The sequence below is a fragment of the Magnolia sinica genome, chromosome 5 (genome assembly GCF_029962835.1).
Source record: "Magnolia sinica isolate HGM2019 chromosome 5, MsV1, whole genome shotgun sequence".
NCBI classification, from domain to species: Eukaryota; Viridiplantae; Streptophyta; class Magnoliopsida; order Magnoliales; family Magnoliaceae; genus Magnolia; species Magnolia sinica.
In genome coordinates, this window is record NC_080577.1 from 46,642,295 (window position 1) to 46,668,647 (window position 26,353).

At 38.0% G+C, this 26,353-nt stretch overlaps 1 long non-coding RNA gene across 3 annotated transcripts; it reads left to right on the forward strand.

Moving 5' to 3' along the window:
• The first annotated feature begins 637 nt into the window (after positions 1-637).
• Positions 638-21,709, forward strand: LOC131246015 (uncharacterized). Of its 3 annotated transcripts, none has more exons than XR_009171099.1 (3): positions 638-957; positions 1,054-1,128; positions 20,666-21,286. It is a non-coding gene; the product is annotated as an uncharacterized LOC131246015 (long non-coding RNA). The 3 variants fall into 3 exon arrangements; XR_009171098.1 differs by lacking the exon at positions 20,666-21,286 and adding an exon at positions 21,296-21,709 and having other exon boundaries at positions 642-957; XR_009171097.1 differs by lacking the exon at positions 20,666-21,286 and adding an exon at positions 18,016-20,562 and having other exon boundaries at positions 642-957.
• The last annotated feature ends 4,644 nt before the right edge of the window (positions 21,710-26,353 follow it).

Consider the following 26,353-nt stretch of genomic DNA (forward strand, 5'->3'; position numbering starts at 1 on the left):
AAAAATATATTGATCATACATGTACTTATTTCATTGAAATTTTTCGCTAAAAGGAATTGATAAAAATGAGAGTAATATTGAAATGTATGAATAAATGTTGAAAAGAGTGTAACACCCTAGTCCATCCGATACCCAAGTATTGGATGTCCTCAGGCATTACCCGGTCATGTGTCATGATCCGCCCCACCCGGCCCCTTACGTAATAGGCGGAGGCAGCACCTCTTCCTCGAAAGAAAGGAGGTCCTCCCTCAAGTAATGGATTCGAAGAGACAGGAGAATCTTTCAAATAGGTGTATAACCACACGCGTTTGCACGTGCAGGTGCATTTGTTTAAAACCTGTAAACTAAATGTGCATATGTTTAAAACCTGTAAACTAAAAGTCCGTAAGTGAAGCCCTAAACTTGGGAACCCATGATGAAAGTTGATCTTGTACATCAATGAATTAGGTCAAACGCTAGCCCTTGCTAGACTCGAATCATTGGATCCCCAATCCATTAGCCAAGATGTCCAATTAGGAAGAGCGTAACCTAAAAGCACATCAAATTGAATATTCAAATCAAAGATTGATTAATGAGATACATGCGATCGGTCTCTAGCATCCAGACAGTCAAACATTCACACTTGCCCTCACCAAAACTAGAGTTTCTGAGCTTAGAATTGTTGATAAGCCCCACCACATAACCCTTAGGACCAAAGAATGGTGGACCAAGCTCAAAATAGGACAATTTCATCACTGTCGGTCCAACTTACCGACTATCGATTCCTGTCAATCCGAACAACAGTCTTGCCAATCTGACCGACAGCTCGCGTTAAGTTATAAAATTATTCAGGGTTGGAGCCCCCTCGTTGTGTAGCGTTGCCCGGCTTCGAGCGGAAGTCAAGCACGAGGCGCAGCGTTGCTAGAGCCTTGGATTCGGATCGCATTCTGCTGCCCTAAGCAATCGTTGAATCCCAAGGTTAATAAACCCTTTTCAAAACCCTGATTGAAGTCATAATGTGGGGAAAATCAATGTAGAAGCACCTAATCGAAGTTGTATCTTGGGTTTTCCCAGATTTTTAGGCCTAGGAACCACTTCCTACAAGTCGCGCCCGAATCAATGGTGGAGCCGAGGAACCCTAACCCTAAGGTGATGATATGCCTTTCAAGCTTTCCTTTGACATTTTTAATATAGCAATAGTCTCAACCATTGAATGAACATGTCAATTTACCATGAACTATATGACAATCCTTGTAAATCATCTCACTGTTAGGCAATCCCAAGTGCAGGATTGTGTTGTAGTAATAAATTCAGTAAGACCAAGATCGTCTATAGGGAATTGGTGAGAACACAATGAAAGCTAAATGATTTTTTGAGTTTTTAATCCAGTGGAAAAGGAATTAAAAGGATTTTTAAAAAAATAACTAAGGATCCAAGAATCCCCAATCAATGAATTCTGAATCAAATTCGTCTTCTCGAGTTGATAACTTAACTAGAATTATATTCCAATTCGTTCTAATCAAAAGATATAGTAGTAAATTTAATCACAATATCTAACATAAATCAAAATTAAGATAAGTTTTATCTCTCATGAAGATCTAGGCAATCAATCGCAAGGAATCAAAAGCATCTAATGTACCCGGAGGAGATAATAGATTAATCAATTTTATATATTCATTTCTTCTCCAATCTAGGAATTCAATCACATCCAATCACAATTCAACACAAAAACCTAAAAAATTTCATTGAAAATGAATTAAATATCCATCAAAAGGTTCATATCTTAGCCTTAGCTAAGAGATTAGCCAAGCAAAACTAACATCTTAAACAAAAATAAAATAAAATAACATGAAAAACAAACTATAACTGAAGGATTGAAGAAGAACAGCTCTATGGAATTGCTACTTCGTCTCTCTCCTAAGCCCTAATTTGTGCTTAGAAAATCTTAGAACAACTCCTTAAATAGAAAAACCTCGCACCGACTTTGAATCAACTTCAAAATTACGTAATTTTATTACGCTTCGGTCGCATTGATGAGCAACTTTGTTCAGATCGAAGTCACACCGAAGCAAGCTGAACATTCCTTCAATTGGAGCCGAATTTCTCAAAAAAAAAAAAAAAAAAATCTTTGAACTACGACTCCTTTCAATCAGGCCAAACCACCTTTTGGTTGCACCGAGTATTACTTTAATCACACCGAATAGCCCTTCAGTCGAGCTAAATTATGGTTGAAATCTATTACTTGTTACTGGACTATTTTTGGCACTTTCGATCGGACCGAACCTACATTCGATGGGATCAAACAGTCTATTATTTTTATTAATTGACTACTTGATTTTCCAAACTTTTCTCTATCTTCGGCACTTGTTTTTTTGGGATCTTCATGATTTGAAATCTTCATCGTAGCGTCCTCAACTCTTTAATTCTCCACACTTCATGATTTTGGGCTTTAAATTGTCTTTTTAAGCACGTATTCTTCATTGGTTTTGAAATCACCTCGCATGCAAAAAACATATGTTATTAGATCAATTTTGTACTTGAATGCATGGAAAAAATAATGCGTATGAGAGGATAAATATGCAATATTTGAATCTCAACACACACCCCAACCAACATTTTGCTAGTCCAAAGCAAAACATGCGAAAGAGTTTCAAATCAAAAGTAAAAAATCTTAAAAGAATTGTTTATGTAAACGCAAGTAATTCTTAAAAAATGATCCAATCATAAAGTTCCAGAGTGCACCATTGTTAAACATATTATCCACCTAAACTCTAGCACTTAGTAAATACCTAAATTGAATTCAAAGCATTAGTCATATACTAAAAAAATTCCAAACATTAAGATTCATGGTGCATGGTGAAATCTAGACTCAACACAACTAGAGGTTCAATTTTTTTACTTTCATGTTTTCATTGACAATCTATCGAAATAATCAAATCAACCCAAGCCTAAATCAAAACTTGCTTTATTGTTCAATGTACTTTCTAGTTTATATTGATTTTTTCTATCAATAGCTTTCACACTATTATACTCTCTTTTTGTCTCTTAAAAAAAAAAAAACTTCTTTCATTTTCAATAGGTAACTCTTTTTGATGTACCTAATTTTTTTAACTCTCTCTCTCTCTCTCTCTCTCTCTCTCTCTCTCTCTATTGAACATGACGGACAAGTTCTCTAAGCTTGGTTCCTAGCACTCTCGATAATCATCAAGCTAACACTACAATATCAGACTTAAACCTAGAAGTGTAAGCTAGATGTGATGTGAATCATGAAAATTCAAGACTCAATCAGTGTTTAAAACTTTCTAATTCTGAAAATTTTTTAAATTCAAAATTTAGCCCAAAAATAATTTAAATTTACACACAAATTAAAGAGTTTACCGAAAGAAACCCCACCCCAACCCAAAATCTACATTATCCTCAATGTATAAAAGGTATGCAATATAAATTACATGAGATCAACAAAAATAAAGAGGAGTGGGTGAAAAAGTACCTGAGAGGTGACAAATATGTGGCTTGCTAACTTTTCGATCAATGCTTCAGCAATTAAAAACTAAAAACAAACAAAAAAAAAAACATCCTACTATACTAGAGAAAACTAATTCCTAGGAAAACAAGGGAAATGATCTCCGTTAAACTAGGAGATGAATCCTGGTAGACAAGATCTTCTAGAGGTATGGACATGTTCTCAGGAGAAAAGTTCTCAATGAACGGTTTTAATCTTTGTCCATTAACTTTAAACACATCACCATTCTTCGAATTCTCTATCTCGACAACTCCATGAGGATAAACAGTTTTAACAATGAATGGGCCGGTCCATCGAGATCTCAACTTTTTTAGAAAAAGATGTAACCTCAAATTAGACAAGAGGACTTTCTAATATGGCTCAAAATTCTTCCTGAAGATACTCTTGTCATGGAATATCTTCATCATTTCCTTGTATATCTGATTATTCTTATATGCTTCATTCCATATCTCCTGTAGCTCATTTATTTGGAGTTTACGCAACTAGCTAGCCTTATCTAGATTAAAATTGAATTTCTTGGTAGCTTAATATGCTTTGTGTTCCAACACCATAAGAAGATGGCAAGCCTTCCCAGAGACGAGTCTATCGGGTGCCATACCAATAGGGGATTTAAAAGTCGTACGATAAATCTATAATGCATCAGATAGTCTAAGAGACTAATCCTTGCATTTAGGATTTACTATTTTTTCCAGAATATGTTTAATCTCCTTATTCGAAGTTTTAGCTTTACCACTTGTTTGTGGATGATAGGGGGTACTTGTTTTATGTGTAATGCCATATTTCTTCATTAGAGCTTCAAAAGGCCAATTACAAAAATAAAAGCCTTCATCACTTATGACGGTTGTGGGTGTTCCAAATTTAGACAAAATATTTTTCTTCAGAAATCATAAAATCGCATTGGCTCTACATGGGACAGCCTCTACCCATTTTGAAATGTAATCAATGGGTAGAAGAATGTAGATTTATCCAAAGGATGAGGGAAACAGTCCCATGAGACCAATGCCTCAACAATCGAATACTTCAACAATCAATATTGGGTTCAAAGGTATTGCATTTCTATGAGGCATCGCCCCTAGCTTCTAACACTTCTCACATAATTTACAGAATACATTGGTGTCCTTAAGCATTGTAGGATGGTCAAAACCACACTACAAAATTTTCGCAATGGTTTATCTTGTTGAAAAATGTCCTCCACATGCATATGAATCACAAAAGGAGATTACTCTAGTTTGTTCATCATCGGGCATGTATCTCCTAATCATTTGAACTGGGCAATATTTAAACAAATAAGGATCTTCCCAAAAAAAATTTCTTACATTAGCGATTTCATTTTATCTTGCGCAATCCATTGAGCTAGTATCGCACCTTTAACAAGATAATTTGTAATATCAACAAACTAAGGTAGAGAAGAAGCTAGAATTAGTTGTTCATCAGGAAATGTGTCCTTGTAGGTGTCGTCTCCATGAAATCAAAAACAAGGTGAGAGAGATGGTCAGCCATTGCATTTTCTACTCCCTTCTTATCTCTTATTTCTAAATCAAACTCTTAGAGTAGAAGGATCCATCTCAAAAGACGGGGCTTAGCATCCTTCTTTGCAAGAAGGTACTTAAGCGTTACATGATTAGTAAAAACTATGATTTTGTACTCAATCAAGTAAGACCTAAACTTGTCCAAAGTGAACACCATGACTAAAAGTTCATTTTTTGTGGTGTAGAAATTCACTTGGGCACCATTTAGAGTTTTACTTGCATAATAGATCACATAGGGCTTTTTTGTTTTGTTTTTTTTTTTTTCCTTTGTCCTGACACCACCCCAACAACAGTTATTAGCATCACACATGATTTCAAAAGGCATGGACCAATCGGGTGGTTCCCTGATGGGTGCGATTGTCAACACACCTTTAAGCGTAGTGAAAGCTTCTTGGGAAGCCTTGTCACACTCAAATAATACATCCTTTTGAAGGAGATTACATAAAGGACAAGAGATATGACTAAAGTCCTTTATGAATCACTTGTAGAATCATATGTGTCCTAAAAAGGAACACACTTCACATATGCTTTTGGGTGATGGTAGATTGGCAATTAAGTCGATTCTGGTCTTATTTACTTCAATTCCATTGGACAATATGATATGCCCAAGGACAATTTCCTTTTAAACCATAAAATGACATTTCTCCCAATTAAGCATAAGGTTTTTTTCTTCACATCGAGTTAAAACCAATCTTAAGTGATTTAAGCACTCATTGAATGTACTACTGAAAACAGAGAAGTCATCCAGGAAAACTTTGAGAATTTACCCCACAATGTTAGAAAATATGCTAAGCATGTATCTTTGAAATGTGGTGGGGGCATTACATAGACTAGATGACATCCTTTTGTATGCAAAAGTGCCAAATGGACATGTGAATGTTATTTTCTCTTGGTCTTCGAGGGTAATCTCAATTTAGTTGTATCCTGAATAGCCATTTAGGAAGCAATAATAGGAATGACCAGCCAAGCAGAAAAATGGTCTTTCCTTGTCATAGTATTTAACTTCCCATAATTAATACAATTCCTCCACCCGGTTGTAACTTAGGCTGGGATAAGTTCATTATTCACATTAGGGACGATGGTGATTTCGGATATCTTAGGAACCAGTTGAGTTGGACTTACCCATTGACTACTGAAAATTGGGTAGATGATACCCACATCTAATAGTTTTAACACATTAGCTTTAACCACTTCCTTCATGTTTGGATTTAAATGGCATTGTAGTTTTCGAGTGGATTTAGCATTCTTCTTAATGTGTATGTGGTGAGTAGAAATCAAGGGATTGATTCCCTTAAGTTCTGCAATTGACCATCCAATGACTCCTTTATGTTCTTTGAGTAATTTAATCAACTCAATCTCTTGGTCTTTTTCCATATGTGAGGAAATAACCACAGGAAATGTGCCATCTTGACCTAAATAGGCATATTTTAGCTCGGATGGAAAATGTTTTAGGTCAAGCTTCGGTGCCTCGATGCTAGATGATAGAGGCTTTGAGTCAGTTAGGGGCAATTGATTATCTAATGGCTCCTTTATGTTCTTTGAGTACTTTAATCAACTCAAACTTTTGGTCTTTTTCCATATGTGAGGAAATAACCACAGGAAATGTGTCATCTTGACATAAATAGGTATATTTCAACTTGAATGACAAAGGTTTAAGGTCAAGCTTCGATACCTTGATGCTAAACGGTAGAGGCTTTGAGTTAGTTATGGGCAATTGACCATCCAATGGCTCTTTTATGTTCTTAGAGTGCTTTAATCAATTCAAACTCTTGTTCTTTTTTTATATGTGAGGAAATAACCACATGAAATGTGTCATCTTGACCTAAATAGTCATATTTTAGCTCAGATGATAAAGGCTTTAGATCAATCTTTGGTGCCTCGATGCTAGACGGTAGAGGCTTTGAGTCAATTATAGGCAATTTTTCAAAGTATGACCTCCACTGGTTAGTTTCGTGTACCAGTGTAGAATTTAACAGTGCGCTCTGTAAATTTAATATCATGTGATCATCGTAATCGATAAAATGAGCATGACAAGCTTCTAAGGGATCAAATATTGTAATCAAAATAAGCTCATCCTCCAAAAGTGTGTCAATTATGTTTATCTCATGGATCTCATCTACATCCTCTGGTTGTTTGGAAAGGTTAAACACATTGACCTCCAATATCATGTTTCGAAAGGATAATTTCATCACCCCATTCCGATAATTAATTATTACATTTTAAGTGGCCAGGAATGGGAGTCCTAGAATGACCATAATCTAAGTGCTAGCATTGATAACCGACTGTGTGTTCAAGACAATAAAGTCTATCGGATAGTAGAACTTATCGACTTAGCTTAACACATCCTCAACTACTCCCCTCGGTATACGAATGGATCAATCAATGAATTGTAGGGTCGTCTTGGTGGGTTTTAATTCACCAAGCCATTGTTCCTATATTGAGTAGGGATGAGGTTAATGCTTACTCCTAAGTCTCTAACAAGGCTTGTTCAATCCAAAAATTCCCTATATTGCATGAGATCGTAAGGCTGCTAGGTTCTTTATATTTTAGGTGAGTGTTTTGTTTAATGATAACGCTCATTTATTCCATCAAGAAGGCCTTCTTTTGCATATTTAATTTACATTTAATCGTGTAAAAGTCCTTAAGAAACATGGCATAGACAAAATTTTCTTAATCGCATCCAACAAGGGAATGTTGATTTTTATTTGTTGGAAAATCTCTAAAATGTCCTGATTTTCAGATGGGCACTTTGATGAAAGAAGACGTTGGGGAAACAACACCATGGGCTTGTATTCATACTTCGGCTCTTTGTCATGTAGAGCGGCACTAGGTACGTCACCGTCTTTAGATTTATCTGAATCCTTAGGCATAAAAGGCCTTCATTGTGATAGTCTTGTCAATTTCTTTTCCACTTCTAAGAGTAGTGATGGATTTGGCTTGTCCACATGTGGGTTAGGAGGATTAAAATCATTTACCTCATATTGTTATTTTGGGTTAGGCTGAGGTTGGGCTAGAAATACCCTTCTCTCTCTAACAGTCAAGTGTGATTCCTACAAACTGACATTTTAAGATCGTTTATGGCTTGCATGGTGGGTTGGTTGAACTACATTTTTCATTGCATGAATTCTTATAGCGTGTCCTCAAGGGTCCTCTTTTGTGGTTGCACGTGTGGTGCGCTTTGAGGTATGGGAGGAAGCACTTGGGGAGGAGCGCTAGCATTGGCAGTTGACCCATTTTCCAACTGAAGTTGGGATGATTCCGCCAACTTGGATTATGTGTTAGAAAAATGTGCACAGAATGGACACTGTTAAGCACTCATGACATTTACTTGAGCTTGCAACACATCATGAAAAGCTGGAATTGTAGAGCAATCCTTAATAAGGTGTGCATCGCTCACATATGCCACAAGCACTCTCAACAACCACATTGGTGGGTTAGACTGCTTCCACTTTCCTGAGTTTTATGGTATCAACTTTTTAAGTAAGACTTGTCACGCCCCAAACTTGGAAACCGGGCTCACAGAATTCCCAATCACTGAATCCAGCGCCGACAGCCTCCGTAGTACCCCATTCTTGGCTTCCAGCGCCCATACGCTAGATTTCGATCCTGCGATCCTGCAAGGAGGATTTTCAGTGTGATTTTTTTATTGTAAAGGAGCATAACTAAGTCACAAATGACAACATCAACAACACATATCCACTAATATAAACATTCGAGTACAATGTTGAAAGAGAAATACATAAATAACAAAATCTCCAAAGTGATCTGCCATAAGCTTCTGCCTTAATGCTGCTACGACCTAACATCACCTGCACGCAACGGTCGTGCATAAGCATATAGAAAACTTAGAAGGTGGTGTAAGTGTGTACACAAGATAAGTGCCAAACACACAAATATCAGCGCAAGCAGAATACTGGTAAGTCTAAAGTCATTCAATATCAGAGTATGTAATGCAGTGTCATAATGAGCCAAATATTAAATACCAAGGATGCAATACAATATGTAATTCTTGACGAGCCACAAATACCATTAACCTCATCTAGGCCATATAAATGCAGAAACAACCCAAAATGCCATATGCCGCGGACGTAATGAAATATGTAGATCCTGGCGAGTCCACAATACCATCAACCTTATTCAGGTTAGGCAATATAGAAGCATAGTAAACCAAATGTGATGTGCTGAGGATACAATGCAATGTGTGGTGCGAAAGAAATGACCAAGTTGGAGTATGAAGTCGGGATGATAATACATAGTATCGCAAGTTGTGGGGTACATCACAAGGGACTTCTATCCAATCTGGCCCATACCTGATTTGGATAGCTAGACACAATGTGGTAAACACTTGATTTCAGGTTAGTCACGTACCCAACCAAAATCATGGCCATTGCGAGGGTACACATAATGATCTAGTTGAGCACCACTAGTCCGAGTGGATAGTGAATGAATGAATGAATAAGATGCTAAGTACACAACTCCTACTCAATAAGTCCACATATCAGTACCGTATATCTCTGGGATCATCACCAGAATTTAGTACACTCCACATTAGCCACCGCCTCCCTAGCCGCGCAACCAAGTGAGTGAAAGAGACCTCACTACCCACCTACCAATATCGGCCCGGCTCATCGGTAATGAACCTACTTATGAGCTGGTCAAACTCAGCCTAGCTTACAGCTCCCTCACTCGGGCGGATAAGGCCACTCCCCCTTCCAACCGATCACGACACAGTGAGAGATGTGGCCTAATGGTATACGGCCCTCATGCGCTCATGTATCCACTCGGTCTAGACGTTAGAGTGTCTCCTAGCCACAGAGGTTTAGGGACTTTCACCCACAGACAACTAACGTGCCCATATGTTCGAACCAAACATTTTCGGTGTACCATCTGGCCATCCACAACAAGCCTGTGGAGGCCACAACTCTGATGTCACTAGGGTGAATAGTGGTCATATCACAAAATGTGAGATGCATGAGTCATACCATCTAGTCATGCATCAAACCTGCGCATACCTTGCACTCATGTGGGGCAACTCCGTCTCGCAGGGAGTCCCCTAAATATCTCAGCTCAATAGTAATGCTATGATCAAACATTCCTTACAACAGGCATATAAATGATACATATGAATATGTGTCATGATGTAATACTAGCATGTTCTCAGTGTGTCCTACTAGACTATGTACACTAGCATGATTATCAGATATAAACAATAATCAGCTTTAACCGATATATCACATAAAAAAAAGAGTAGGAGCTAAATGACATGCCCCTTCTACTACAACTATAGGAGTCTATGTGGTATGTCATACATTAGACTGACATTAGACTCTCAGGTACTAATATATCATATATCCCAAGACAGGGTCCACTGAAAGGACGGCGGATCTAACCCATACATTGAGATAGGTCTACACAGTGGATATACTGAATCCGGTACCACATATTCTTCCATCTACGGCAAGAGGTGATGGTGTACTAACATTAAGGATAAGCCTCACACTTGTCCCAAAGAAGTAAATGGATGGTGTGGATGATATATACGTGACACCGAGGTCCTATCAACTGGATACAAGGATAAGATATGTCTAATGGGGTGAGTCAAGTGGGTGTACCACAAGGTAAGTTTAAGAGGGTGAATCTATGTACAACAAGTGAGCTTCCCCACCCTCTCTATCATGTAATAAGTTGGGCTTTCCTATGGGGAGCCTGATACGTACACAAGGTGGCTTGATGGGGTCCATACATTTAGGATTATGTGTCCTTCCAAGCAGATTGGGTAGCCCTCACAACACCTAAGTGGACCTTGGGTATGGTCACTTAACTTGGGCAATCACAAGTATCTAAATGGGCCACACTTCCTATGGAAGGCTTGGTGTGAACACAAGATAGGCTTTAAGGTTTGGATAATCTTACAAGGTATGGTGTAAAGCACCATCATCAAATGGGGGCCCAACGGATTGGGATAGCCTAATCAAGGGAAAGGTGGGTATCACTAGCATTGATGGGGGCCTAAAGGCTTGGGTTTACCCGGTGGGGTGAGATGGTATCATCAATGAGGGCCCAAAGGTTTGGGATAGCCTAATAATGGAAGGTGGGTAATATAATCATCAATGGGGGCCCAACGGTTTGGGGTAAGCCCGATAAGAGGAGATGAGAATGGGCCTAATAATGGGCCTTAAGGAGATTACAACGTGGACATTTAACCATCATTGCTCCCAAGGTAATGGGCTTAATAACAGGCTCTAGGGAGGATTTCAACGGTGGACATTTAACCACTATTGTCTCCTAGTGTGTGGTCCACTTGGGTTTTGAATCTAACTCTCTATGGGGCCCATGACCCTTATATAAATCAGGGAAATGGATGCACATCATGCATGTAACACATACATCATGATGGGCCTCACAAGGTAGCCCCATGATGGGCATATAGCCCATAAATTAGGGTGGGCCTAGCTCATGACCTTGAAGAAATAGATGAACAGTGTGAATATAACACATACATCATGGTGGAATCACTCATCACAATTGGGCCTCATATAAGGGCATCATATACATCACATCAGGCCTCACACAAGGGCCACATATACATCACTTGGGCCTCATACACGAGCCGCATATACATCACAATGGGCCTTATTACATTGGCCGCATATACATCACATTGGGCCTCAAACACGGGCCGCATATACATCATAATGGACCTCATATACGGGCCGCATGTACATCATAATGGGCCTCATACACGGGCTGCAAATACGTCACAATGGGCCACATCCATGGGCCTTGTATACATCACATCGGGCCTCATGATATGGGTATCAAATACGTCACATTGGGCCTTGTTCAAAGGCCTCATATACATCATATTGGGCCTCATCACGTGGGCCATATAGACATCTCATTGGGCCTCATTGCATGGGCCTCATTTACATCAGGTGGGCCTTGCATACAGCAGGCGGGCCCTGCACAGCCAGCAGGTGGGCCCTGCACGTACAAAAGGTGGCCCTGTATGGCCAGCAGGTGGGCCTACACGTATGACAAATGACCTTGCACGTATGGCAGGTGGCCCTGCGTCCAGCAAAGTGGACAGATGGCATGGATATAAAACACAAACATCGCGAGGTCCCCACCGTCCAGACCATTGGGTGTGTATACAACATGCATTACGTGTGGGCCCCATAGATGGACGGTGTGTATACAACACCTACATCATGTGTGGGGTTCACGTCCATGGACTGGACAGAGTGGATAAGATACATAATGGTGGGTCCCACTTAAAATTTAGATTTATCTCATTTTCTTTGTAATGTCATAAAACGATCTCTACAAATAATTTGGACGGTATGGATACAACATATACATCTAGTGGGTCCCATCGTTAGGTCCGAATAATGCAGATAAAATACATACATCACGGTGGAGTCCCACCGTCTAGATGGATGGTGCTGATGCATCACGTAAGGGTCCCACCATTTTGGATGGTCTGGATGAAACACAAGCACTAAGTTGAGGCCACGTCCAGCAGAACGGATGGACGGTGTGAATACAATACCTACATCATGTGGGTCACACTATCCACATGCGGACAGTGTGGATAGACCCATAATCACAGCAGGCCCTACCATCTTACACATTTGGACGGCAGGGATGAAACACATATTACATGGGTCCCACAGTCCCATCTGCTGGACCGTGTGGACACCACACGTGCTAGGTGGGTCTCACCGTCCAGACAGTGGATGGTGTAGATATAGCACAAACCTCATGGTCAGCCCCACAGGACTTGGTGATGTCAAAATAGCAGCCATATAGCTGTGGTATGGTACTCCATCCAATCCGCTTCTACATCAAGTGGGTCCCACGTGGGGCCCACCACATATAATATTATATATATTATTATTATCATTATTATTTTTAATAGATGTGTTTTCCCTTCACACAGTCCATTAGCCTCTACTGTTGGACGAACTGGATATATAACGCATATCATCAAGGTGGGGCCACGTGGTGGCCCACTAGTTTTTAAAGATAAAGTTGATATTTATGGTGTCCCTTCATCCGGGCCATTTAGGCAAGTGGGCCTGCCCGCCGGATGATCAGTCCAGTAGCAAGGCGAGCCTTGCCTGCTGGACGGACGGCGTGGATAACACATGCATCAGGTGGGGTCCATGTACATGTGGCCCACTGCTTTGCATCAAGTTAATATATGTGCTTTCCTTCAGACAGGGTTTGCCCAAATCGGCAGCAAGGCGGCTGCAACGTAGGCCATCATACACGAAAAAAGAGAGAGAGAAGGAGAGAGAGAAATACGTGCAATGGAGGGGAGGGACTCTGCCACTATGAGCCCTCTCTAGGTGGGCCATGTAAATACAATACATACATCAAAATGGGTCCCAAATCATATGGGCCCTAAATCATAAAAATCAATGGTGGAGATCCCTTCCCACCAAGAGATGCAAGGTCTAGATAACCTTTCCATAAATGAGAGAAATAAACATCATGATGGGGTCCATGGAGAATGACCCCATCATGGAATGATCATATGAATCATGATGGGCCATCGGCCACACTTAGGGTCCAAAGTGAGATTCATACCATCAATCGGTAGGCCTCACTTGGCTCATCATCAAAATACAAATCTAATCCTATAAAAACACCCACCGATTGCTAATCTTCTTGGTTCCTTGGCTTCCTTAGCTCCCAAGCTAAACCTTTAATGGTGGAAAATGAGGATTGAAGGGTTGGATTGAGAGTTTTGGGGTGGAAAGTGGGCCACATACTTGGCTATTTTCTCTCCTTGGAATGCTTGGACGTTGGCTCTCTCTTGATTGCTTGGAAATGGTAGAGAGAATGAGAGGGAAAGGGGTATTGTAAGAGGAGGTGACATGGAGGGTATGGGCTTTATTGACTTTTGGGTACATGAGGTGGCATAGGGTATGAGTTGCCTTAACTTGTTGGTAAGAAAGGAATGGCTAGGTATGAGTTTATTTGACTTGGTGAAGAGAGAGGTATGGGTGAGTGATGGCTTGTACTTGATTCATTGATGTGATAGATTGGGTAGAGATTCTCTCGGGATTTGCAACGCGCGGCGTTTCCTTGAAATAAATGCGGGCCTGCAACCCCTAACCTGGGTATCGCATTGGTGCGCAATGGTATAAGTCTTGGCGCAGTCGCAATGGAACAAGTCTCAGGTCAAGTCAACTCAAATCTACAGGATGCGACTTAGGGTCGCGCGCAAACACAGATTATAGGTTGCGGGTTGCCGGAATTCAACGGGGAGGATCATGAGAGTCTAAGGAATGGTACGGTCTAGGATACGGGCTTTACAAGACCCGCAATCTTAGCATTTACATCACCCTCCTCCTTCAAGACGTATATTCCCCCTTTCTCTTTAGGTGTAGGATTGCCATTACTTAATTTGTTGGTGGTATCCCATGATTGTGCGTTTTCAGCCAACCTATCAAAGTAATCTAATGCCTCTTTGGGATCCTTGGTCATGAACTCACCACTGCACATTATCTCAACAAATTGGCATATATTTGAGTTCAGTCCATCATAAAAGAAACTAATTACTTGCCAAATTTCATATCCATGGTGTGGACATGTAACTAAGAGTTCCTTAAATTCTCCCAAGATCGAAAGAATGTCTCGTCTTCCTTTTAGGAGAAATTCATGATAGCACGCCTTAAAGTGTTGGTTTTGTGAATTGGGAAGAACTTTTTAAGGAACTCCCGGGTCATTTCAGCCCATATGCTTATTAAGTACGATCTCAACGAGTGGAACCATGACTTGGCTCTCTCCTTTTGAGAGAAGGGAAATAACTTAAGTTGGATTACTTCTTGGGAGACATTATTATAATGTAAGGTTACTATAATTTCATCGAATTCCTTGAGATGTAGATATGGACTTTTCGAATCGAGTCTATAAAATTTAGGGAGGAGTTGGATCACTCCTAGTTTGAAGTCTATATTACCTACATTAACAGAAAAAATCATGCAAGATGGTGTGCTTGTTCTTATTGGTTGTAGGTAGTCTCTGAAACTTTTATTGAAAATAAATTACATATCAAATATCCATCAAAAGGTTCATCCTATAGCCTTAACTAAGGGATTAGTCGAGCATGACTAACATCTTAAATAAAAATAAAAGAAAAAAAATATGAAAAGCAAACTAGAACTAAAGGATTGAAGAAGAAGAACGACTCCATGGAATCTTTGTTGCTACTTGTTCTCTCTCCTAAGCCCTAATTCATATTTAGAGAAGTTTAGAACACCTTCTTAAATAGAAAAAACTTGCACTGACTTTCAGTCGACTTCCGAATCGCACACTTTTGTTACACTTCAGTCAAATCAAATGGCACTTGTCTTATCATAGAATAGTGTCATCGTATCATGCTTAATCCCGTAATCTGTCGACATTTGCTACATCCATAAGAGTTGGGCGCAACAACTACCGACTGCAATGTACTCGACTTCCGCAGTGGATAGAATGATAGAGTTCTGCTTCTTGCTATGCCATGATACTAAGCAGTTCCCGATGTAAAAACAACCACCACTAGTGGATTTTCGATCATCTATGTTCCCAGCCCAATCAACATCTGAGTACCCCACAATTGTTTTCGTAGTACTAAATGGGTACAAAGGCCAAAATCCGTAGTCCCAGCCACATACCTAATAATTCTTTTCACAACAGTTAAATGTTATTCTTTAGGGTCAGCCTGAAATCAGGCACGTGCCCCTACACTAAATGCTATGTCTAGCTTGCTAGTTGTGAGATAAAGGAGGTTGCCGATCATACTTTGGTATAGGTTTTGATCCACACGTTTTCCTAATATATCTTTAGCTAGCTTTAGTGTGGTGCTCATAGGCATATGATGAGTTTGCCCAGACTCAAGCCCAAATCTTTTTACTAATTCCTTACAGTACTTGGTTTGACTCACAAAAGTGCCATTTGAGTTATTTGACATGTAATCCTAGAAAAAAAAATCACCTCATTCACCATGCTCATTTCAAACTCAGACTGCGTCAAGTGGGCAAATTGGTGAGCCATCTCCTCACATGTGGAACCAAAAACTATATCATCCACATAAATTTGGGCTATAAAAATAGAATCCCCAGTCTTCTGAACAAAGTGTTTTATCCACACTCCTCCTAGAAAAATCATGGTCGATCAAAAAATGAGTCAACCTTTCGTACCATGCACGAGGGGCTTGTTTAAGGCCATAAAGTGCTTTCTTCAATTATATGTCTGATGAGGATATGTATGGTCGACAAATGCTTTTGGTTGTTCTACATAGACCTCTTCCTCTAGCACACCATTCAAGAAGGCACTTTTCACATCCATCTGAAATAATTTAAACTTTAAAGAGTACGCTATGGACATAAGGATCTTGATAGATTCAATTCACATAACCGGGGCAGATGTTTCATCAAAATCAATATCCTCAATATGAGAGTAGCCCTGCATAACAAACCTAGCCTTGTTTCTAATTTCATTTCCAGATTTATTTGATTTGTTCTTAAAGATCTATTTAGTTTTGATAATAGTTGTATTCTGTGGCCTAGGTACCAATTGTCACACGTCATTTTTTTTCTTCGAATTGTTACAACTCTTCTTGCATAGCATGTATCAAAAATTCATTTTACAGAGCTTCTACAACATTCTTTGGCTCCATTTTTTAGGTGAAGCAAAGATGAATGTTTATAGTCTTAAGTTGTCTCCTGGTTTTAACATTGGTACTAGGATCTCCAATGATTTGATTTAAGGGATGATCCTTGATAACCGGTAAGTCAACCAAAGGTTAAGACGCTTTTAGAGAGGAGGGTTTTTCATTAGATTTACCTATCTGGCTTGGACCCTCATCCCCATCCACATCAATTACAGGACTCGAGTTGTCAGTGGGTTAGTCATTAACAACCACATTGACTAATTCTTGAATGGTCAAGGTACTAAGGTTTTAAACTCTATATGCACGACTATTAAAAGAATATCCTAGAAAAATTCCTTCATCGTTGTTACAGTCAAATTTTCCTAAGTTTTCACGATCTCTAAGAACATAATATTTACACTTAGTGTTGTTAAATTTCATAGTTCTGTATGGATCACAAGCACACTTCAGTATTCGTCGGCAACTCATGAAGATCACTTAAAGACCGACTTAACATCTCAAGCCTTAAAGACTTTGCATGGTTCAATACTGAAGCAATCTGTATATGTCAACCATCAGGTGGTATAACCTTAGAATGACCCTAGGTTAGGTATTCTTCAAATATGACTGTAATAATAATTTATATAAAGTAAAATACACTGGAGTTAAGCTAGCCTAACTTTAAGTTTGACCACCCTAACTATCTTTGGAAAACCTAACATAATTCAGGCAAGTTTACAACAAGACCAATTTTTTCCATGACAAGTTCGGCCAGCCCAACTCTGGGTTTGGCCAGCCCAACTTGATTTTTCAGCCAAACTGAGTTTGTTCGGTCTAGTTTCCAGCAATGTAAATCTTTAGATCTCAGTGAGATTTGGCCATTTGAACCCTGTATTCGACCAGCCGAATTTCGGCTCGGGCTAGCCAAAATTTTAAATTACGCTATCCCGTGAAATTCGAGAGCCATTGGAACACAATCGTTGGAATCCAGCCAACTGAACCAAAAATCAGGCCAGCCGAATTTCCAAATCCCTTGGCTATAAATAGAGGCCTTCTCTCATTCATTTCAATAACGAAAAATTTATGAAAAACCTCTTCAAAGTCAGAGAGAAATTAAGGCCCTCCTTAAGCTATTTGTGCGATGATTTTAATTCTTAAGCTTATTTTATTATCCTTTTCAAGCTAGTTTCAATTGCATTTGAGAGAGTCATCTAAACTCTACTTAGATTCAAAGAATAGAAATTGCAGCAATTAGGGTTTTGTTTATTATATTGAAAATACATTAGATCCTTATATTCTTTCATGTTGAACATATACTGCTTCATTAAATTCTCAAGAAAGAAGATCGCTGTAATCAAGCTTCCTTTACATCTTTGACTCGACATCTGAAGATAAGTATCATGTATTTATTTTATTTCATTTTGGGTTTTTTCTGAGATAGCCTGAAAATTTCAGCGGATTATTTTATGGTTAGCTCGTGAAAATCACAAATTGGGTTTTGTTGTGATAGCCCGTGAAAATCATAAGAACTGTATCAGTTTGTTAAGGTGATCCCGTGAAAACCTTGAAATAGTGAAAGCTAAAATTACGAGGGTCATGATTTTGGGAGTGGAGTATGTGTGGGTTTAAGCACTGAACTACTATAACTCCTTAAGCATTGGTTGCGATTGATTATATCTTTTATTGTGAATTCTTTATTTATTTTTATCTATTACTAGTTTAAAAGTCTGATCTCAAAGATGTCATGAAATAAGGTTTCAATACTCAAGCAATTGAGAGTAATTGTTTATTTATTCTGCATTATATCGAAATATTTAGTATTGTCCCATTCATCCCCCCTCTAGGACATTTATAACTCGTCCTTTCAAGTGGTATCAGAGCGGGTTGCTCTTTTTGGGATTTACCTCCTAGAGCTAGATCCAGAGCTATTAAATGTTAATTTTTGATATTTTATCTATTACCAGGCCACCTCCCTTTGATGGCTCAAACTATTCTTATTGGAAAGCCAGAATGAGGATTTTTCTCAAATATATTAATGAAAGTGTGTGACAAGTCACCATAACATAATGGATCTCTCTTATGATGGAAGTAGTAGTTGAAAATGGAACCACGTCCATGAAAGAAATTGCTTATACTTTTCGGACGACTGTTCAGAAAATTGAAAACAGTGCTAATGTAAAGGCCTTAATTGTAATAACATGTGTTCTATCACCAGATAAATTCAAAAGAATTATTTCTTATGGTACAACTAAACAAGCATGGGATATTCTTGAAATGACACATGAAGGAACTAACATTGTCAAAAAATCTCAGATCTAAATCATCACAACCAAATTTCAGGAAATTTGTATGGAAGAAACTGAGTCATTCATGAATTTTTATACGAAACTAAATGACATAGTTAATTCTATGTAGAGTCTTGGAGATAGAATCTCTGAAAACAAGGTTTGTGCAAAAATACTGCGATCACTTCCTGACAAGTTCAATTCAAAAGTTACTACTATACAAGAATTGAGGGATACCGATACTTTAAAGGTTGAGGAATTAGTTGGATCTCTACAAACACACGAGCTAAATTTTAAAGCTCCTAAAAACAAGTCCACAGCTCCCAAATCCTCTAAATATAAATCCAAAGGTACAAATGTAAATTTTGATGATGATGAGAATGAGGATAATATGATAACGTTAGCTAAAATGTTTTATAGAATTTTTAAAAATAAAAATAGAACAAATTTTCAAGAACCTTTTGACAAGAGAAAAGGAAATTCAAAATTTTGAAAATCATAATTTAAAGACACCCAATGCTTCAACTATTCTAAATTTGGGAATCTAGCTTCAATGTCCTAACAAGGATAAATCTAAAAGAAGAGGTGTGATTTCCACTTGGGATGAATCATTGGAATCTAAATGTTTCATTCTCCACTTCTACTTCTTCAGCTCGCCCATGCTTCCTTCAGCTAACTCATCATCTCAACTCACTTGTAAGTAGTTTTATTTCATTTTCCTTCAAGATTTAGGTTGTCCATTCCTAGATTTTCAAGTTTGTATAGTTTTTCTTCATCTTGAAACCCTTTTTCTTGTTAGGTTTTCCTTAAAATCTAATATACATTTTCCTTGCATTTTTCTTGTGCTATTAAATGGAAGGAAGATTTAAAATAACTACATGTAAGGCACGAGCTGGTTCATCTTCCCGATCGATCCCTCTTTGTGTACAGTCATTACGTTTACCGAAGGATGACCCAAAAAATATTCATGATTTTTGCCCAAGAAGTATTATCATAGAAAGATCAGTGAATGTAGGCCATATCGCTTGTTTTGGTCTCGTAGAAATCCTTTCCGAGTTTGGATGGGAAAAGATTTTGCATTAGGGTGGGATGGCTTATCGGTCCGTTGTGTAAGACATGTTTGCCTCAATTTGTGATATCTCTCTTAATGAATTAACTTTCTCAATTAAATTTTTAGAGGAGACAATCATCATTATGCCTTCCACTATTTCTGCTTTAATGGACATTGACATAGTAGATGATGGAATACGTATCGCAACGCTTTCAGAGAAAATGACTAACACTGAAAACAAGAGATTATAATGGCATTGTGTGGTTTCAATGCGAAATGGTGATCTGGTAACAACTTGCCCTCCAACAAATTATTTTCCAAATACCCCATCCTGCATCGCATCTTTACATTAAATGTGTATCCTAGAGCTGGGAATAAGACTGATCTTACTCCCTTTATTCTTCGTGTCTTCCATGTCATTGTCACGGGTATACGTATTTGTTTACCTTCCTTGATTTGTTATGTTAATATTCAATTTCGTTTGCATCCTAAGCATAGGTCGATTACATTTAGACATCTTATGTCTTCTCTTGCATTTCATTATAATGTCCAAAATGTCCAAATTCCTTTGTTTGAAGCGCCAGAATACGAGCTCCCCTCCAATAATTCAAATTTGAATATGATGAACCTCACTCCATTACTGGAACAAAGAGAAGATCAAGAAGAACCTCAATAGGCTGACACTAACATGGATGATATCTTCAATGACTTAGAAGATTCAGAAGATCCAGCTGACTCTAACTATCATCCCTCTCAATTTAATGATATGTTATCTATATTAGAGGAGAAAGTTAATGCTCTACAAGTATCTAAGACATCATTATCCCAAACTCAAAAATCTACTATGAAGTACATGAAAAAGTGCCTCCATTAATTCAATTAGAGTTTGAGGATTAATGATCCTTCGATGCCAACACCATCCTCTTCGGGGTTGGAGTGAGGTAGATTTGCTTATTTTCTTTACTTGGATCTGTACTAAACAATATTTGGATGGTTTGCTTGGATATTGTGGATGTTTGGATGATTTATCTTTATGCTAGATTATGGATGTATGGATTTTTATTTTCACTGTCCTATACAATGTTCTTTAATTTGATGTTATATCTTTCCTAATAGTCCTGAGATTTTATATTTGACAACTATGCTTATTACTATATCATATGATTTATTCTTCCTTTGTCAACTTGTGACAAAAAGGGGGAGAAATTAGTATATGCCATGATTATGAAATTATTATGCTACATATTTTTTTGTTATGCATAGTATATGTGTATTTCTTAGGGGGAGCTACATGCTATTGATTGATGTAAGCATTAGTTGAGCACAGTTGGTTACGAGGATTACAAGGATGATTATTAAATCTACATAGGGCAGCTTCAATATTGTCAATCTTATGAATGATTGTGATCATGAACGTTAGTGGATGTATTGTATATGTTGTGTGTTTTGTCACAAAATTGATAAAGGTGGAGATTGTAAGTGCTTATATGTTTAGGACACATGGATTGTCAAATTTCGTAAGACAAAAGTGTTTCAAGTTAGAATCACAACTAAATATTTCAAGTATGGAATCACAACTACTCTACATGTCTAAAGATCAACTCAAGATTAGCTTATGATCAGCTTAAGATCGACTTATGATCAGCTCAAGATTGGCATATTGTCACAAGTAGTCGTCGCTTGATTTCAAGACAAGATCAAGTCAAAGTTCAAGACAAGTTGTCCAATGTATTTGCTAAAACACAAGTGGTATAACCCTAGAAAGACCTTTGGTTAGGATCTTTCAAAAATTCACTAACTTTAGGTTTTTAATAATGTTTTGACTCTGGAGTTCAGCTAGCCTAACTTTTGGTTTGGCTAGTATAACTTCCTCGGTTAACATAACTTCAAGTTTGGGCAAAATAACAAATTCTTTCGAAAATTCAGCCAGCCTAAGTTTTGGTTCGACTAGCCCGAGTGAGTTCAGGTCAAATTCCAGCAATGCATTTCTGTAGAATTCGCAAGAATTCGGCCAACCAAATTGTGATGTTTGGCCAACCAAATTTTAGATAAATCTTATCCCGTGCAATCCGATAGTCATTGGAACGAATCCAGTGGAATCCGGCCAGCCGAAGCTATTCTTAGGCTAGCCGAATTTCCAATATCTTTGGCTATAAGTAGAGGCCTTGTCTCATTGTAAATAACCACAAAAAATCACTCTGAACCTTTTACAAGTGAGAGAGAAGCTCAAGTCCTCGACAAGCTAATAACGTGGTATTTATAATTTATTTTTACCTTATTCAATTCCCTTTCTCAAAGATCATTTCAATCTTATTCTAAAGAGTATTGAATCAAGTAACATTTAGATTTTTTTTATTTCTAAAAATCTATAGAACCCTATACTCTTTCTTTTGAGCAAATACTGCCTCCTTTACATTTAAGAAAGAAGTTCCTTTGCTACAAGCTTCTACTGTGTTTTCGAATCTACATTTGAAGATAAGTATGCTATTTACTTTATTTCATTTAGGTTTTTCTAAGATAGCCTATGAAAATCTCAATGGGTTGATTTATGATAGCCCATGAAAATCACAAAGTGGGTTTTTCTTTGTGATAACCCATCAAAATCACAAAAGGGGTTTTATTATGGTGAGCCCGTGAAAATCACAAGGAACTGTATTAGGTTGTTAAGGTGAACCTGTGAAAACCTTGTTATAGTGAAAGCCAAAATAACAAAGGTAGTAATTTTGAGAGTGGAGTAGGTGTGGTTGTTTTAAGTATCGAATCACTATAACTCCTTGTGCATCTATGATGAATGTTTATTTCCTTTTTTTGTGGTGGATATTATTTAATTCTTGTGGTGAATGCTATAATTATTTTATCTTCTCTTGCTAGTTTGAAATATTGATTTTAGAGATATTCGTGAAATAAGGTTGTCATGCCTAATTTTTAGGTGAAGGTTGTCCTACGAATTATTTGGAATCAAGGTTTCAATACTTATGCGATTGAGATTTTGTATTTTATATATATATATATATATATATATATATATATATATATATATATATATATCGCTTTTATTTTGATTATTTGGCATTGTCTTATTCACCCCCCATCTAGGGCATCGTTAGCTCTCCTTTTCAGTAGCTAATCAGAGCAGACTAAACGAGGATGGAGCTGACAAGTGTGCACAAGAACGCCATTGATAACCGTCATCTCGAAAAAAAATTAATGGCTCATCGAAGTGAGACTTCCCCTCGTCGCAAAGATCAATGAAAACATCCTCCTGAAGGAAGTCAGCAAACACGGTCTATGAAGCTGGGAACTGACTAAGGGGAATCTTGATGTCAACTGACACCACGCCGCCCTACCCTATAGCCACATCATCAAGTACTCCACGAGACATGGTCAACAACTCAACTCCCTCCTCGGCAGCCCAGGAAGACTCACATATCTCATAGGTAGACCGCGTAACATCTTAGTCAGATATGTTAGCCTTCCCATTGTCTGAAAGTGCCCTGGTTTGTTAAATTATGTGAGTGTTGAGTCAGTCCTACGAGTGAGTCCTAAGCTAAAGATTACAAGATCAAGAACTCAACCAGGAAGAAGTTCGAGCACACCACACAGGTAAACAAAGCCTCACTTTTCTAACCAAACCCTTGAGGTATATGACCCCATTTAACTTAGTCTTACCCTCAACAATTCTTAAATCATCTTTGGTAAGCTTAAGTTTTGAACACTTAGAATATTAGAGGAGTAAACATGAACTATATAGGAAAAATCGATTGCATCGATTTGCAATCGAAGACATTTTTTATTCTATCGAGCATGGTTAGATTACTTAAAAAAATAGGCCCATTCTGTCTAGCAACAAAATGATCATCTATTGAGAATCGTCGATTATATCGAATAGAGTTCGATGACATCGAAATTCAAATTTCGATAGCATCGAACCCACTTCGATTGAATCGACTAAGGGCACTCCCTCTACACAAAATATTCTCTAAGTGTTCATCGATGAAATCGAGTCACCTTCGATCACATTGAGAGTAAGTTATCAATGATATCGAAGACTATTCGATTACATTGAAAATTTGGAACATTTTGCCTAGCATGCTATCTAGGTATATCCAACTTTTTCGATTACAGTGAAGATGAACTTCAAAATTTGATGGCATCGAAGGATGATTGATTGTATTGAAAATTGGGACAAAATCTGTAAGTGCTATGTTGTAATTTGATCACCTGTTATTGTCAAATTTTGTTGTGCCAAACCACTTAAAGTCAATATCTTGTTATGATAAGATGGAAAGTTCACCTTCAAGATCACCATCGTCAACTCTTCTACATTTTCAAGTTGAAGAACTTGGCCAAAGATCCAACACAAGCTCAAGGACAAGAACACAAAGTTTATCTCAAGCTCAAAGCTCAAGTTCAAGTTCATTACCTCTAGCTCAAGTCTTAAGTACTCAAGCTCATATTTCAAGATCATTACGTCAAGCATAAGAACACAAGATCAAGGTTAAGAATACGAGGTTAAGCTTCACATGCTTTAAGATAAATGAGTTACCGAAGCAAATGATGTTTCAATATTTCATACTCACATTTAAGGTATGGATGACCCTAGATTGACCATAAGCTAGGTCATGTTAATTGCATATTGAATTTGGGTAAATGTATAAGTTTATAGGCTTTTCTTCAACTAGTCCTAGTCATTGTTCGACTAGTCCAGGCATTGGCTCGACCAGTCCAAGATATGTCGAGAATTTGGAGAATTTTTGGTTGTGGCTCGACCAGTCGTGCACACTACTCGTCTAGTTAAGTGAATAGTCTCGACCAGTCGAACAGGGCTTGACTAGAACTCCAACAACTTAATTTTTATTCACTCGACCAGTCGAGTAGGCCACTTGACCAGTCGAGCAAGCCACTCGACCAGTCGAGTAAGGAGTTTATCTTATCACACCAGAAATTTTGAGAATTGGTTGATGCTTCGACCAGTCGAACCAACCCTTAGACCAATTGAGGGAACAAAATTTTGACCCATAAATAGAGGACGTTTATCAGAATTATTCATTCATTCCAAGCCTAATTAAGCCATCACTCTGAGAGATAAGTCCTTGTAATTATGAAGCTATTACTTACTCATTTTAGATTTTTTTTTTATATATTTTATGATCTCTTTATTCAACTCTAATGTATTAAAAAGGGAAATTGTGATTTACCCTTATGAGATCAAAATCAAATCAAGCTAACCCAAGTTAATTTAATTTAAAAATCGTTTAAACTTAGAACCCTTTCATTTGTGAAATTAGACATTGTACATCTACGTATACATCGAATTGGTTCTACTGGGCTACATCGGAAGAATAATCTTCAGATAAGTACAATTTCAATTTTTACATTTTTGGTTTGTGAGATTCAGCTAGGAAAAACTCGTTGTGGGGTTTTTTGTAATTGTGTAAGCCCATTTGAAAAACACAATTGTGAAGGTTTTATGGTAAACCTTGGAAAACCTTATTTCTGAGTGAAAGACAATATCCCGTGGGTGTGGATATTGGGAGTGGAGTAGTTGTGTGGCTGTTTGCGAATAGTTGGTGTACACACATGAACCACTATAATTCTTGGAGTTTGGATGATGATTGTGATGTATGTGTGGTGCTGAATGTTGTAATTTTCTTTATGCGTTTATGGTGAATGTTGTAATAATTTAGTTTATTTCCTTCGCCTCATTCTCAGTTTGAGTTTTTGATACTTACCAACATTCTAGACATCAGGTTGTCCTACCATAAACCTTGGTTTTTGGTGAAAGGTTGTCCTTAGAACTCAGTTTGTATCAACCTCTTAAGAATAGTGCATTTAAGGTTGCTATTTAATTGTGCTATCTATCGTTGTATTCCGCATTTATTTTTTATTTGGCGTAGTCCTATTCACCCCCCTCTAGGACTTAAAGCTAGGCCTTTTCAAGTGGTATCAAAGCCTAATAGCCTATTCATTTGGATTCATTTCCTACTTTTAATATGTCAAATTCTGATAGCCTCTCTATTACTAGGCCTCCACCTTTTAATGGCTCCAATTATGATTATTGGAAAGCCAGGATGAGGATCTTTTTGAGGTCCATCGATGAGAGCGTGTGGTAAGCCACAGTGACTAGATAGAACCCATATACGTCTGAAGTTCTACGCACTGATGGAACTAAATCTGTTAAAGTTACACCTGGGACCACTCTTCAGAAAAATGAGAGTAGTGTCAATGCCAAAGCTTTAAATGCAATCACTTGTGCACTATCACCAGATGAATTCAAAAGAATTATATCTTGTGATATTGTAAAGAAAGCCTGAGATATCTTAGAAATGACACACGAGG